Below are 14,975 nucleotides of genomic sequence, written 5' to 3'. Positions count from 1 at the left end.
TTAAAAGGATGCACCCAATGTATACATTATGTATAAGTGACCATTGCAACTAGGTCATGCATGTCAAAATTTTCAGGAAAATTAATATGCAAAGCTCAACATTTAATATAATTTAGAGGATATTGGACTAGTTTATGGTTACTGAAAGGAGTCTAATACATTGGAGGTTCCATATAAATTCCCTGCAATGCATATATGCAAAATGCTCCATCGATTCTGATCTGTTTATTTAACTAGGTCTCTACATTTCTATGCCATTGTCACCGCACTTCTTTAACTCGAAACATAGTAACTGGAAAGTATTTCAAATGCATCTCCTTGAATGGTGATGTCTAGTAATTTGGAACAAGGAAAACAAAGACACTTGTATGAAAGATCCCATAGAGAAAAGAGTTCAACGTGTGCAAGCATAAATATGACACGTACATTGTTGAACAAATGTCATACATTCTACTTGTAAACTAAACTGTAAAAGAGTAGATACGAATGGTAATCACGGGGTTCGTGGGGTGTAAGTTGAAAATCATATGATTGATAGATAGATAAAAATTTAATGTCCACGAGGCTAAAAATAGCCTATGGGACAGCAAGACAACTCAAGCAGACTTAAGTAGCATTGTTCGCTTCTTGTGCAAGATGATGATGAGTCCACCCAATTGCTCAATGTACTCTTCGTTGAATAGATTATGTCAAGAACTGTCACATATAGTATCCGCAAATTTATCTCTACTACTCTTGTAGGCCTCACATTCTAAAATAAAGTGTTGTTCAGTTTCCACTTTCCTAGAATTGCAGAATTTGCAAATTCTCTCTTCCCAAGCTTCATTTGGCCTCTTCCAATGCCCAGTCTCACAACGAAGTTGGTGAGAGTTGGTTCTCAACTGAGCAATAAGAATTTTAGCCCTCCAAGAAATGTTGGCTCCTATGTATGCTTTTTGGAGTTGATCACAAGTGGGGTTGAACTCCTTTATATAATATAGTTTCTTCCTCCTAATCTCGCTTCCCCAATTTCTCTTGTAAAATTTCTCCATAACAAAGACCTTTATTTCTTTATTATTTGTGGGGCAATTATTGAATTGAATATTCCATTTACTCATCCATTTGATGTTTTGTTGCATCCATGTCCTTTTCCACTTACATAGTGTGTCACTAAAGACAACTTTAGGCCATCTATCCTCTTCCATTTTTTCAATTTTTTTTAAATAGCTTAGAAGGTGAACCATAACAAGTGCCTCAATAGGAGCAACCCCCATTTCACTTAGCATGATATCATATGAAACAGTGCTTTTGATTTTAAACTTGCTTGTGATCAAGCACTTTTGGATTCCTTCGATTTGTTTCTATTGTGCTATAGTAGTGTTGCTGGCCCATAATTCACAACCGTAAAGAACAACTAGCAGCACAAGAAGACCGAACAAAGTTTGAATAGTTTTCCAATCCCACAACTCTGCTTCACGGCACCTATTCTGAAGAGCATAAAAAGCCTTCCACCCACCTAATATCCTTTTATACCAACAGCTAGACCAGCTTAGTTTTTTGTTGAAATTGATGCCAAGGTATTTATACTCCGCAACTTCTTCAAGAACACTTCCATTGTAATAAAATTCATGTTGATATTGTTTTTTATTATTAGAGAAAATCATAACCTTAAGTCTTGTTGATATTGACTTGCATCCCCACCATTTCGCAAAAGCGCTCAAGAGAAGATAGATGATCCTGCAAACCACAAGCAGATTTGGCAATTAAAATGAGATCGTCCGCATATAGGAGCAGCTTTATAACAAATTCACCTAGTTGAATGCCTTCACCCTTTTGCATGTTTAACCACTCTTCCAGTTTGTCAATATATAAACCAAACAAAGTAGGAGATAAAGGGCAGCCCTGTTTGACCTCAATATCGCTCCTAAAATATTCTGAAATGCCATCTGAAGTTTTGATTTTGACTTTCACCTTTTCGTACATCCTATGAACAGTAGCTCTGAGATGCATAGGAATCCCCAATTATTCCATCTTGAACCAAAGCTTGTCTCTCGGGACGGTGTCAAAAGCCTTTTTAAAGTCAACAAAGCAACAAAAAACCTCTTCCTTTTTCTCCCACTCTTTTTCAATAATGTGTCTCAAAGTGACACAGTGATCCATTGTCGAGTGCTTTGGCCTAAAATCAACTTGCCCTTTAGCACGTTTATGGTTTTCTTCTGCCCATTTGCTGATCCTAGTTTCTATCATGCTGCCAAAAAGTTTAGCAAAGAGGGGATTGATCATTATAGTCCTGTAGTTGGAGGGATTGTTAACATCACCACTCTTAAAAAGTGGTATTGCAAGGCTGATTGTCCAATCTTTCAGAAACCCTTCTTGGTAGATTTTGTTAAAAAATTTAGTGATGTGTGGTGCAAGAGTTTTCATACCCCACTTCAGATATTCTGCTTGGAGCGCAACAAGGTCTTTTGCTTTACCTCCACCTAACTTCTTAATCCTTGTCTCTATCTCTTGCACAGTGAAAAGATGTGTATCATCATTGACCAAAGGTGGTTGTCCCACTCCACCCTCTTGTTCATAAAGTTTCTTAGCATATTCAAACCATTGGGTGGCAGTAATATTATTTTCAGTTTGCTTTCTCCTTGTTTGGAGTTCTTTCCAAAAACGTTTGGGGCTATTTTTGCCCAAGAAAATTAGCTCCTCTCTCCTTGTGAATTGATGCAGGAGCATCTTGCATGGAAAAATTATTGAAAAAAAAAATTGGAAAAAAAAAATTGAAAATAAATAAATAAATTCTAGAGGAGAGAGAAAGTGACGAAAATTAGAGGAGAAATAATAAAAATAAATAAAAAGGGGAAAAAAGGAGAAAAGAAAGGAAAAGGAAATTCTATTTTCGAGGTGCATAGGTGGCATAATAGAAAAATAAAAAAATAAATGATTGTCATTCCATTTATCGAGGTGTGTGGAAAGAATTCTAAAAAGTTATGAATATTGTAGAAAGTTGTGGATATTGTAGAAGGTTATGGAAGTTGTAGAAGGTTGTGGATATTGTGTAGGTGGAATTCTAGAAGGTTGTGGATAAGTCATGCATTGGGTGGTAAGTGCCTATTTAAGCAAGGCATATGAGCATTTTTAATCAAGCTTGAGAAGTAGAAGCTCAAGGAGTAGAAGCTTGAGAAGTGGAAGCTCGAGAAGGAGAAGCTCGAGAAGTAGAAGCTTTGGAAGGTCAAGCTTCAAGGTGTGAAGCTTGGGAAGGTAAAGCTTCAAGGTGTGAAAGTTGGAAGGTGTGAAGGCTTCAAGGTGTGATCTCTTCTTAGTAGAAGCTTGGAGAGAAGGAGGAAGTGAAGAGTGAGTTTTCCTGAGTCTTTGAACAGAGCGCCAAATGTGAGCAGTTTACAACAGGATTATGGTGGAGTTGCGAGTTTGTGAGAAGAGTTAGTGGCTGCGATTTAGAAACAAGGAGGTTGCTTGGTGGCTTGCGAGCACAAGTTGAGATCTCAAAGGTTTCTACTAGATTGTGGATCTGGGCTAACTTGGGTTTGGACTGGATCTTGAGAGATCTTGTAGAAATGTTATTGTAATTGCTAAGGATTTTCAAGTTTAATAAAATTTCTTGGGAAGCATTTTATCTCTCTTTGTCTTCGTATTGTTGCATTCTTGGTTATGAGTTGGTAGGGTGGTGTAGCCCTTCGTCAGTGGTATCAAAGCGTACCTACATCATGAACATAAAATCGGTTTTCTTCTTCTTTAGGATCTGTTTGTAGGCCTTAATGTCAAGGTTAGTTTTATTTGACTCCCTTAGGTTTCTCCTAGCCCTCTTGCATTCCTTATCAAACCAAGTATTGGCTGGAAAACAATTAGTTTTAAATTTTTTATTTTTTGCTCTCTTGCATTTTGAAAGAGCCTCATGAATCAGATTTGATAAATCATGACTGCTAACACCATGTTTATACATAGTGTCCCATACAAAGTTCCTCAAGAGTAGCTCTGAAAGTGTTACTGTTTTCTGAAGTTAACAAAATTCTGCCCTGAGAAGGGTGGTATTGAGGGCCTTGGATTTTTTCCCTAATTCACCTATCCTTTGCCTAATACAAATTTACGTATAGTGGTCTATGATTTGATTTGAGATCCCAAATGTGCTCTCCAATTTCAACTTCTTCAATATTTTCATACAAATTCTGCAAACAAATTACATAATCTACCACACTTGCCCTGTTGTATGTGTTGGAAGTGAAATTACCCGACTTAGCCCCTCTAGCCAAACCATTACAAATTATGAGATCAAATGTGCCACATAGAGTGATCAATTCTTCCCCAAAATGATTGCAGCCTTTAGCATCTTCGGATATTCTTTCCCATTGATGATTTCTTTCTTCTGTGAGCCAAATAGGGTTATCATTTACTTTGGAGCTGAAAATACTTGCTTGCCAATTTGCTGTCCTAGCATTGAAATCTCCAACAAGAAGGACATCCCCACGCTGTGAAAAAATAGCAACATCTTTTTTTAACATAGCATAGGGGTCATTGTGATCTAAGCCACACTTTTTATAAGTTTTAGATACTTGTGGAGCAAAGTAACAGGCTGCGATCTTGAGAAGAGTGTTATTTTTCACGATTTTGAGTCATATAAATTGTTTATTAGAATCAGTCTTTTCCAACTGAATGGCACGACCTTCTCTTTCTTTTACTAGAACCATTATACCTCCATGACCTTTACTGTTTCCCGTTGCCTCATTCCACACTGCCATCTTCCAGTAGCCTTCAAACAATGAGATCTTACATCCCTCATGCTCATGTGTCTCTATGAGACAAATAATGTCTTTGCCTTCCACGATAGGTCCTAACCCAGGCCCATGTCTCCACGGATAACCTCTGCAATTCCAACAAACTAAACTTAAGAACACCTGGGTTAAGCTTGATTGTTATTTGTTTTGATGTGAAAGACTCGAAGTTGAGTTATTATCGCTAAGCGTGGTTGTTGATCTTGTTGTATCGTTGCATGCTAAAGTGTTTGTTGTCACACCTTTGTTGCCTTCTTGCTGCCCTTCATTGGAGCAGTGGCCAAAATGAGCAATAATTTCTTTTCCCTTGAACATCCAAGCTCTTTTGCCTTCATTTCTAGCTGTTCTGATTTTTTCCATTTCCATCCTTCTTTCTAGTTGTTGTCTCATGGTTAAATCCTCCTCTAAAACGAAGCGAGAACCCCTCAAGAGCTGTTTTTTGTTAAGTAGATTTTGTTTGTCACTAATACGGGGCATGACTACCTTGATTGGCCTATTTCTCTCAGCGTGTGGTTTGCCAACCCTCCAAGCTTGACAGATTTTTCCTTGCCACAACAACACATCTTGTAGGAAATCCCTTGTTAAGTCGAGGGTATGTTCACCTTCCCCATAATCTTTTATCCCTTTGATAATTATATTGGATGCCCTACGCTGCCTTTCCTTGACCTCTTCGTCTTGTGTGTTCACACAAATCTTTGCCTCTTTTCTTGTCATATCAAGGTGTTTGTTGTTTTTGTCCCAAGTTTTGGTGACTTCTAAAAAACTTCTCCTCTCCTCTTCAACCTCTGCCTTTCCCAGCGAATTAGTGTGAAGAATTGTTCTCTCCTTATAATGAGATGACTCGGTATTTGTTGTGACCTTGTTTGTTTCCAATGTAACATTCAGGTTTTTCCATTCATCCTTCATGTTCTACCATTCAAGCTTCCCTGCTAAAAGTGCTTCTTGAAGCGTTGAGATTTGAGCTTTTAAAACGTTGTTAATATCTGTAAGAGTTTTATTTTTTGCAATTAGCACCTGCATATTGCAATAACTTTCTTGCTCCTTAGCCTCTAGGAGCTCCAACCTCCTCTTGGCCCTCAAAATTTCTTGCACATAAAGCTTTGGGCACCAAGCGAGAGGTGTGGAGGTAGGGTTGTAAGTGATAGAATCAACAAAGTTGTTGCTACCACACAAATGACTGTCACCACCTAAGTGTGGAGGAGGGCACATTTTGACAACATATTTCTGTTTCTTCTCTGGTTTATGCAATCTCTGCCCGTGTTTCTACTTTTCATGTGACCCTTTCAAACGAGCAAGTCTACATTTTAAAATGCCCTTGAACTGTTTAACGTTGACCCAAATATATTTCCCTGTCTTGCCAAGTGATGCCATTTTGACTTGACCTAAATGGTTAGTTTCAAAGTGCACCAGAATTTCTTGATTGTTTTTTACCAATGAGATGGTTTGTTTTCCCATAGCTTGCATATCCACCGTTTGTTTTCCCAATGTTTGTGTAGCCACATTTTTTTTTCCATTGATCAAAAGAAAGAAGGACGAAATAAAAACTAACAAGAGCAAATATATAAAACAAAAAAATTGGAAAGTGCACCTTGAAACCCCTGGCTTAAAGGCCTACCACTATCTTGTTGTGGGCTGAGCCCAATCTTTGTTTTGCCCTTGGAAATGAGTCTGTCTGGGATCTGAACCCTATCTGGCATTGTGTCTGCTGCCCTAGTCCCACTATGATGCTCTGGTGTGATGCCCTGGTCCCACTATGTCTGTTACCTACCTAGAGCCATGTCTTTGCTGCGACCCCACACTTCCCTGAACGTGATTTCTTTGAGAAAGTCTTCAGTTTCACACACCTAATTTTTTCAGATTATTTGGTGCTCCCTTGTATGTATATTCTAATTTGTAACTAGAATACAACGCATATTTGAGAATATTCAATGACAAACAAGTTAACGGACGTCTCTATCTTTCAAACATACTGTACAGTTGACCAATTTTCAAAAAATCAAAAATATCATGATTTTTTCTTAAAATTTCAGCATTTGATCTTCATGATCTATGTAGTTTGTAGTCGAAAACAACAACAAAAATGGAAAAAAAATGACTATATTTTCGTGAATCTAATAGAAAAGTTGACTTTGTTTTGTCCTTAGTGCATTTTGTCTAGAGATTAGCCTGTCCCCAAGTTATTGAGTGTGTATATTTATTACATTTATAATGTTAAGAAATGACTAGATATCTAGAATGTATTTTATTATCTTGTTTGATTTTTTTTATTGGAGTTTTTAACTTTTTATAGCACTCTATTCGCTTTTCATTACATTTTGTGTTGGGCATTGGGTTTCTTGACACTTAAATGAATTTTGTAACTTCCTCCTTGGTGATTGCAAATATTCCACTAGGCATCCCATTTTTGGTGCACGTTCTGATACAAAGTAGAGAATTTGTTTTCTCAATTTAGACGACCCATACATGAAGAGAATTCTTTATCTCTATTCAATTACCAATTATTTATTAATGCCGATAGGCATTCTACAATGGCAAAATGGGTGGTGTGCGATGGTGTGAGCATGTTAGTGTTAACTTTTATTCTTCTAGGTCAAATTTGACAACCGTCTACATGTCAAAATTTTAAATCTTATTATAAATAGAATATACTTTTAAAAATAATTGAATAAATACCACATAAAATAATGTTTAAATTATAATATTTGGATATATAATTCATCCATTTTTTTAGAAAATTAATATTAAAAGTTTAAGTTAGTAAAAACATAAATAAATGGAGATAAAGGAAATATAAATAATTTTAGATGGAGTAAAATACATTATAATTATTTTGTAGTGGATATCTATTGGCATTTCTTTAGATAGATTTATTTAAGATATCTATACTAGTTTATTCATTCTTTAATAGTCTTGAGCATTGAAAATCATATTTAGGACAAATAAACATATTATAATTTATTTATTTTAATTTTTAAAATATATAATTTTTTTTTTATGGGTAAATGGTTGAAGCCTAGATTAATTATTATTATTTATTAGAATTTATTATTATTATATGTTAAGAGAAAGTAGATTCGAACCCAAGACCTCCCATATGAGAGGCTCACAAATTACCGTTGCGTTGTAGGCTTTTGCCTTATATATATATATATATATATATATAAGATATGTCGTGGGTGGAATATAAAATTTGTATTGCTTGTTTTCTATATCTTATCAATTTTTCTTAAGTGTTTATTGAGTGGTTATATAATGATTTCTAATGTCAATATGACAAAGAAAATTTTTAAAAGTAAAATAATTAAAACATAAATAAATCTCATGTTCCAATTCTTCTTGCACCAACTCATGATAGTTGTAGTAGATGATGACATATTTGATGACAAATGAGTGATCTTACTTGTAGCATGAGGTGACATAAATATGTTCTATTATATAAAAACAATCTATTATGAAAATGATATTAGATTTTTTTGAGAAAGGATAGATAGAATTAGAAGTTGTGATCAAGGGATCATATTGGAATATGTTCTAAAGGATAAAAGGAATGACATGAAAAATGAGTCCTTGTCAAAACTCTTTGTCTGATATTAACTCCTTTAGCTATGTCACATGACATCAAAGATTATTTTATAGCTCAATAATTTTTTATTATTTATTATTGATTGAAATATGAAGCTACATCTAAAGAATGAGGATCAAGAGGCCATCATCAAAGTATGATGTCATTTCCATTACTAAAATGATTTGACCACCATAACTTAATGTTGATATTATGATAGTGAGCGGTTCAATTACACACTAAGAATCTATTTAATGTTGAAAATTGTGTCAATATGCCCTTTCCCAAGAATATTGTTTTCCCAATAAATCATAGCTATTATGATTAATAATTTATTTTTTAATAGATTTGCAAGTTTCTTGAAGATAAGTAGCACATGAATAAACTTGGCAATGGCTTTACGACTCAAGAAATATTAATATAGCTCAAAAAAATTGTTATTATTAAACACATATTAAAGGGTGGTTGATCAGATACACAGATATATCTATGGATTTAAAATAATTTGCTAGGAAATTTGTGACTTATACTTTGATGAGATTGTGCTTTGTTTCACACCAATAATATGTAACTACAATTTAACTGACAATTTCATATGAGAGAAAACACTATAGTCAACAATAGAGTAATATATTACAATAGGTCTTCACATTAATTTTCATTAGGAGTTGTCAACATTAAGGATGACATTAATTTGTCAAATAACTCGTACTTAAATCTACAACTTTACTCAACTCTTACCCCAAAACTTAACCCACTAAAGGCAAGGACTTTGGCACTTGTGCCCCTTATTAAATTTGTCCTTCGATATTGTTAAGAATTAATTTTTAAAAAAATTCAAATTTAAGGTGAATAATTAATTAACATAAGCAAGTAATAAATGTTGTAGGTTTAGTATTTTTTATGGTTAAAATCTCAATTTATTTATTATTATTAATATTAAGTAAAAGTAGAAGTATGTGTGGGTACAAGTAGAAAATAATGGAATAAAGAAAACCTCAATATGAAGAAATTAATTGATATAAGTAGGCAATAAATATTTTGGATTTAATGAGTTTGCATTGATTCATGATATTTAAATAATAACAAAAAAAAAAAAAAAAAACATAATTATTACATAGATGCATCAAAGCTTTCTTTGATCTCAAATAAATATTTTTAAATACGTTAACTACTAACTTATTTTGAAAATGGTGTAGATAAAGGGTTTCAAAAGAGGATCATACAAAGTGGTCTAGTTTTGTCAGGAAAAAAATGTATCAATGTCTAGTTTGCTCCTCCTAAAATGTTATCTTTAAAATTTCCTTGTTGAGAATTGAGCTATAATCATGGAGTTCATGCTTGATTTTTGGGTTAATCTTTTAATGAATAGATGGTGTTTTAGCAATTCTCGAAGTGAACACATTTTAAAACAAAGAAGTTTGAATGTTTTCTCCTCTAATTATTTTGAAAATTAATGGAAAATAATTTCTTCCTTTACAATATGTGAAAAATGGACTAGTTTCCAAAAACAGAATTTGTTTCAAAATGAACAAACAAGTAAAAAGTAATGCCCAAAATAACATGTGTTGGTTTCTGATAAAAAGAGACATACTAATAGTAGAATGCATAGATGAAAATATTATCATTATCGAAATGTGAATTCAATTCTATGATTAGACAACTAAGAGCTTAATGTTTAGTTTTTATTATCCTTTGCGTTGAAACACACACAAACTTGATGGAGTGCATGACAAAAAAAAGGTGAAAAAATATATCTTTAAGGAAAATAGTCTCAATCTTGAAATGATCATCCATGCATTTTGGATGGATGCCCAAGGCATCCAATGCACATGTGTGTGTATACACACGTGCATGCCCACGCCTACGCCCACCTTGTGCACATGTACACATGCATGCACACACACAAGATTTAGGTTTTACAAAATTTAATAAATTTTTATGTTGAGTCACAGACACACACATTCATAGTAGTTTCAAATCTTGAGGAGCTATGATATATTTTAGATTTTAGGTTTTATAAAAAATTATAAAATTTTAGACACATGCACACACATTGGTTTTAAATCTTGAGGAGCTATGATGTAGGTTTTAGGTTTTAGTTTTTAGGTTAAATTACAACATTTTATAATTTTTTATTCTGGGTCTAGCATTAGCAATCAACATGCTTTTTTTTAATTTTTGTTGTTGGAGGAGACATTTTTCATAACTAGGAATATTTTATTGTGATTCTTCCATGGTATTGTTGGACATGTGATGATATGGTTTCTATTGTTCTTTTCATTTACAAGGGGAATTCTTAACATCACTAGTTCACAGTAATATTTGTCTTCTTTGTTCAGTGGTATGCAAAACAGGAAGTGTAATTGTCATCCTTGGATCACTATGTCAACAACATATGTTGCCCACTCTTTGTAACTCTTGATAGTTCTCCTTTGTGTAACAAGTTTTGTCCTTTGGGTGACTTTGATATTGTTATTTTGTTGAGTCATGCAATTTTTATTATAATTGATGATAATGATTCAAGTGGTGGTGGTTGATATGGTTGTCAAGTGACTGACATAATATTCTTTTGATATTTTTAGTAGTGATCATGTGTATGGTCAGTCTGCATCTATTATGTTAGTAGGAAAAATATAGTTTTGTTTGATGCTTTCAGTGGCATAGTATTCTCTATGTAATTAGAATAGATATATTATTATTGTTGTAATAGCAACAGATATGATGAAATCATTCATCTAACTTAACTTGTGAAGCATTGTATTGAATACTACGATTATCAATAAAGGATATATCTTCAGACTGGTTGGGTTTTCCCCTCAAGGATGGTTTTCACAGGGTATCTCTAGTGTCCTTGTATTTATTTCTTTATCTATTATTTTAATATTAATTATATGCTATTATTATTATTATTGATCGGTAAATGGCCGAAGCCTTTGATTATATTAATTTAATAAAAATAAAATACATCAGAGTTTCTCCATTCAAACGGGCACTGGTAGGAAAGAATAGAGAACTTAGAACCACTCATTGGCAAGTATGTAACCAAACACCAAAACACCAGAGGCCGGTGTTGGTGATGGACCCGCTAGAATATGTTAGCATGCTTTGGGTCTCTCCCAACCTGATGGGTCCCAGGGTGCATTGGCCTGGCATTAACCCACGTGGCAGGGAGAAGAAAACCTCCAATCTTTCCCGAGACCTCAGTCCTATTTTATTACATACTTAAGAGGGGCATACCCCAGTTGACATTTTCGAGAATTTTATAATCATTACAAGGAGAGGGACAAGAATCCTCTTCTGAATATTGTTAACTTTGCAGCTTCTTTTACTATTTAAGCTTAACCCAATATCCAAGATGATTGGTTCAACTAGAGCTTTAAACTCTTCATATGTGCCTCTTCTTATCTATTCTGTTTGAATTCCTTTCCCCTTACTAACCTACTACTTAGATGTACAACTTAAAGCAGATGTTAGTACTATTAGTTGAATCATACAATAACATGAGAACTTGGAAGGATGTAATAGAAATGCTTAGGCTGGGACAAGATACTGGAGTAAACCAAAGTATTTAAGCTTAGTTATATTAAATAGAGCCCATCATTTTATAATCAAAACAAGAGACTTTTTTCCAATAAAATTGTATCCTACCAGAACAAGATTTACTATATTAATCTAGGAGTCACTATCTATTAATGAATAAATCTTTCATGTATGCCACGAGATTCCTAACCTTACTTGTTTAAATAAGCCAGTATTAAACATCATATAAAATTTTTTATTCTTATTATAACTACCTCTGCATATTGCTCTGTTATGGTATCCTAATTACCCTTCTAGGGTGTTTTGGATCCTTCCAATCTGCCCAGAATAGCTATTGAGATTAGTTGTTTATCCTCATGATACATTCAATCTTTTGCAACTTAAAACGTAAATCATTATCTAGGAGTATGTCCTAATTGATTGAATTCAAGAACAATACTCCAAGCAGAATAAGAGTCACCATTGATATAAATTTTCAAACTTACTAATCTACTTGTCACCATTAGAATTTTCCCTTTGATTTCACCGTACATCACTGTTGTCGCAATTGAGAGAAACCCCAGTGTTGTTAGGCAAATATAGATAAATTTTAAGCAATATCAAAATAGATACAAAATAACGAAATTCGAGAAAGTAGAGGGAAAAATAAGCTCATCACTAATATAAAGTTGTTATATATTGATATCATTGTAAATTTACATAGGTTTAGATACATAGATCTCTGAGCTACTGCACTTAATATCCTAGCTTGTTGACCAACCTCTGAGAAAATAGCCAACATACATTATAAAAAAACTGCTACCTGAATAACCTTAGTACATTTTTGTAATAATTTGGTGTAGCTTTGATACCATGTAAGAATTTGGTATAGCTCTGATACCATGTAAGAATTTTCCTAAGGCAATAATTCAAAGCCAAGATCAAGAAGCTCAATAGATAACACAAGAGAGACAAATGATGATCAAATGGATATCAAATGATTAGATATCAGATAATTGGATTTTAGATAATTGGATGAATACACCAAAGAAGTGCCTTGTATATAAAGGCAACTGATATGACTAGGAGTCAGCAAAGAGATAAGCATAACAATTAAGCACATGTCCACCAAGAGTGGATTATCTTCCATTGTGCATGAATGTACATGCAACAATGAGAGGATAAGTATACAAAGGTGTATCTCGTAAAGAGATGTAGTAGACAACATGTGCTCAAGTGGAGTGAAAACAACTGTGTTGTCTACATGATAACTCATGTGAATATGCAAACTCCTATGTTTCTACATGACAACTAATATGCTAATGCATTAACTTAAGTAAACTTAAGTAAAGTGTAAATAGTAAATATTTATTTACTTCAACAATTTTACAGACAATATTTGTTTGGTTCTCATTACTAGCCACCAATGCTTTAGACTTTGATGACTTGAGAATTCCCATATCTATCAACTTGGATTGTTCCAACATCAACATTTTTGCAAATGCATCAAATGAAGGCTTAGTGAAGGCACTTCCCATAGTCAACTTGTGAGTGTTGTAACTCGAAACAAAAGATGCATACTTTGAAGGTAGCCTCTTCAAGATGTGATGAATCAATCTATCATCCTTCATGGGATTACCACAATCCTTAAGTTGTGTTCTCAACTCATTGGCTTTGTTGACATAGTCTTGAATTGTGTCAAAATTCTTAGGATCCAAGAGAAGTAGATCATCCTCAATTTGGAATCCCTTTTCCTCATCCACCTTACCATACAACCCTTCAAGTTTCTCCCAAGCACCCTTGGCATCCTTAAAGCTGGAAATGTGGAATAAGAGATCTCTATGAACACAACTCCTAATAACTCCTAAAGCCTAATTTTTTTAAACTTTCCAAGCAACTTGTGCATTAGCATCAGTGGGTTTTACAATTGTACCATCAACATATAGATTTAAACCTTTTTCCATTAGTCTACTCCATACAATATCTTTCCATGTAGTATAATTGTGTGAAGTTAAAAGTGGAGTTTTAGGTGAACCCATGATGTAAAATTAAAAAGAGCACAAGAGAGAAAGAGAAAAAGAACACAAGACACCCTCAAATTAATCAATCAAAGAATCCCCCCCCCCCCCAAAAGTGATACTTTTGGCACTTTATATTTAGTGCGTGTACAATAGCCACTTGCCAATTTTGGGCCAAAGTGGAACTCTGATTTTTTATATTTACAATTGAAAATATGAAGCTATATATGACTCAACAAGATAAGACACAAGACCTTTGAAGGATATAATTAATTGCAAGTGCCAAAATAGGCCAAAAATGACCAAATGCTAAAAGTACTATGTCCACTCAAAATTACTCCAAACTGATATTAGTTCTAGAAAGTAGACAAAAAATTATGCACTTTCAAAAAAAATAACACCTGAATATGTGTCCATATGAGCCCAAACAAAGCCTCTGAAGTTGTAAAAATCAAAATTGGTGATTTTCAGAAAAAATCAGGAACAAAGATCACAAAAAACCTACACCAATGTGTAGATTACGAAATTCTACCCCCAAAAAAAATTGCTCGAAAAAAGGAGTCCGTGTAAGGGAGATATTGCTATTTGAAAATCACTTCTGTAATTATTTTTCCTTAATCACCGCCATCGCACCGCCAAAAATCAAATGACTCTAGATTTCACCTCAGATGTCTGATTTTGATTAAACAAAAGTCAATTTAGGGTTTTTTTAACCTTCTGAATGTGATGCAAATATCTAATTTGCACTAGCAAGCTCCAACCTTGACCTACAAAAAAAAAAATCTCTCTAATAGCTATGCAATAAAACTCCTATAGCTCTAATACGATGTAAGAATTTGGTATAGCTCTGATACCATGTAAGAATTTTCCTAAGGCAATAATTCAATGCCAAGATCAAGAAGCTCAATATATAGCACAAGAGAGAAAAATGATGATCAAATGGATATCAAATGATTAGATATCAGATAATTGGATGAATACATCAAAGAAGTGCGTTGTTTATAAAGACAACTGATATGACTAGGAGTCAGCAAAGAGATAAGCATAACAACTAAGCACATGTCCACCAAGAGTGGATTATCGTCCATTGTGCATGAATGTACATGCAACAATGAG

The sequence above is a fragment of the Cupressus sempervirens genome, chromosome 1 (genome assembly GCF_028749045.1).
Source record: "Cupressus sempervirens isolate cs-2001-9-10 chromosome 1, ASM2874904v1, whole genome shotgun sequence".
In the NCBI taxonomy this organism is placed as follows: Eukaryota; Viridiplantae; Streptophyta; class Pinopsida; order Cupressales; family Cupressaceae; genus Cupressus; species Cupressus sempervirens.
This window is presented reverse-complemented; position numbering follows the sequence as displayed.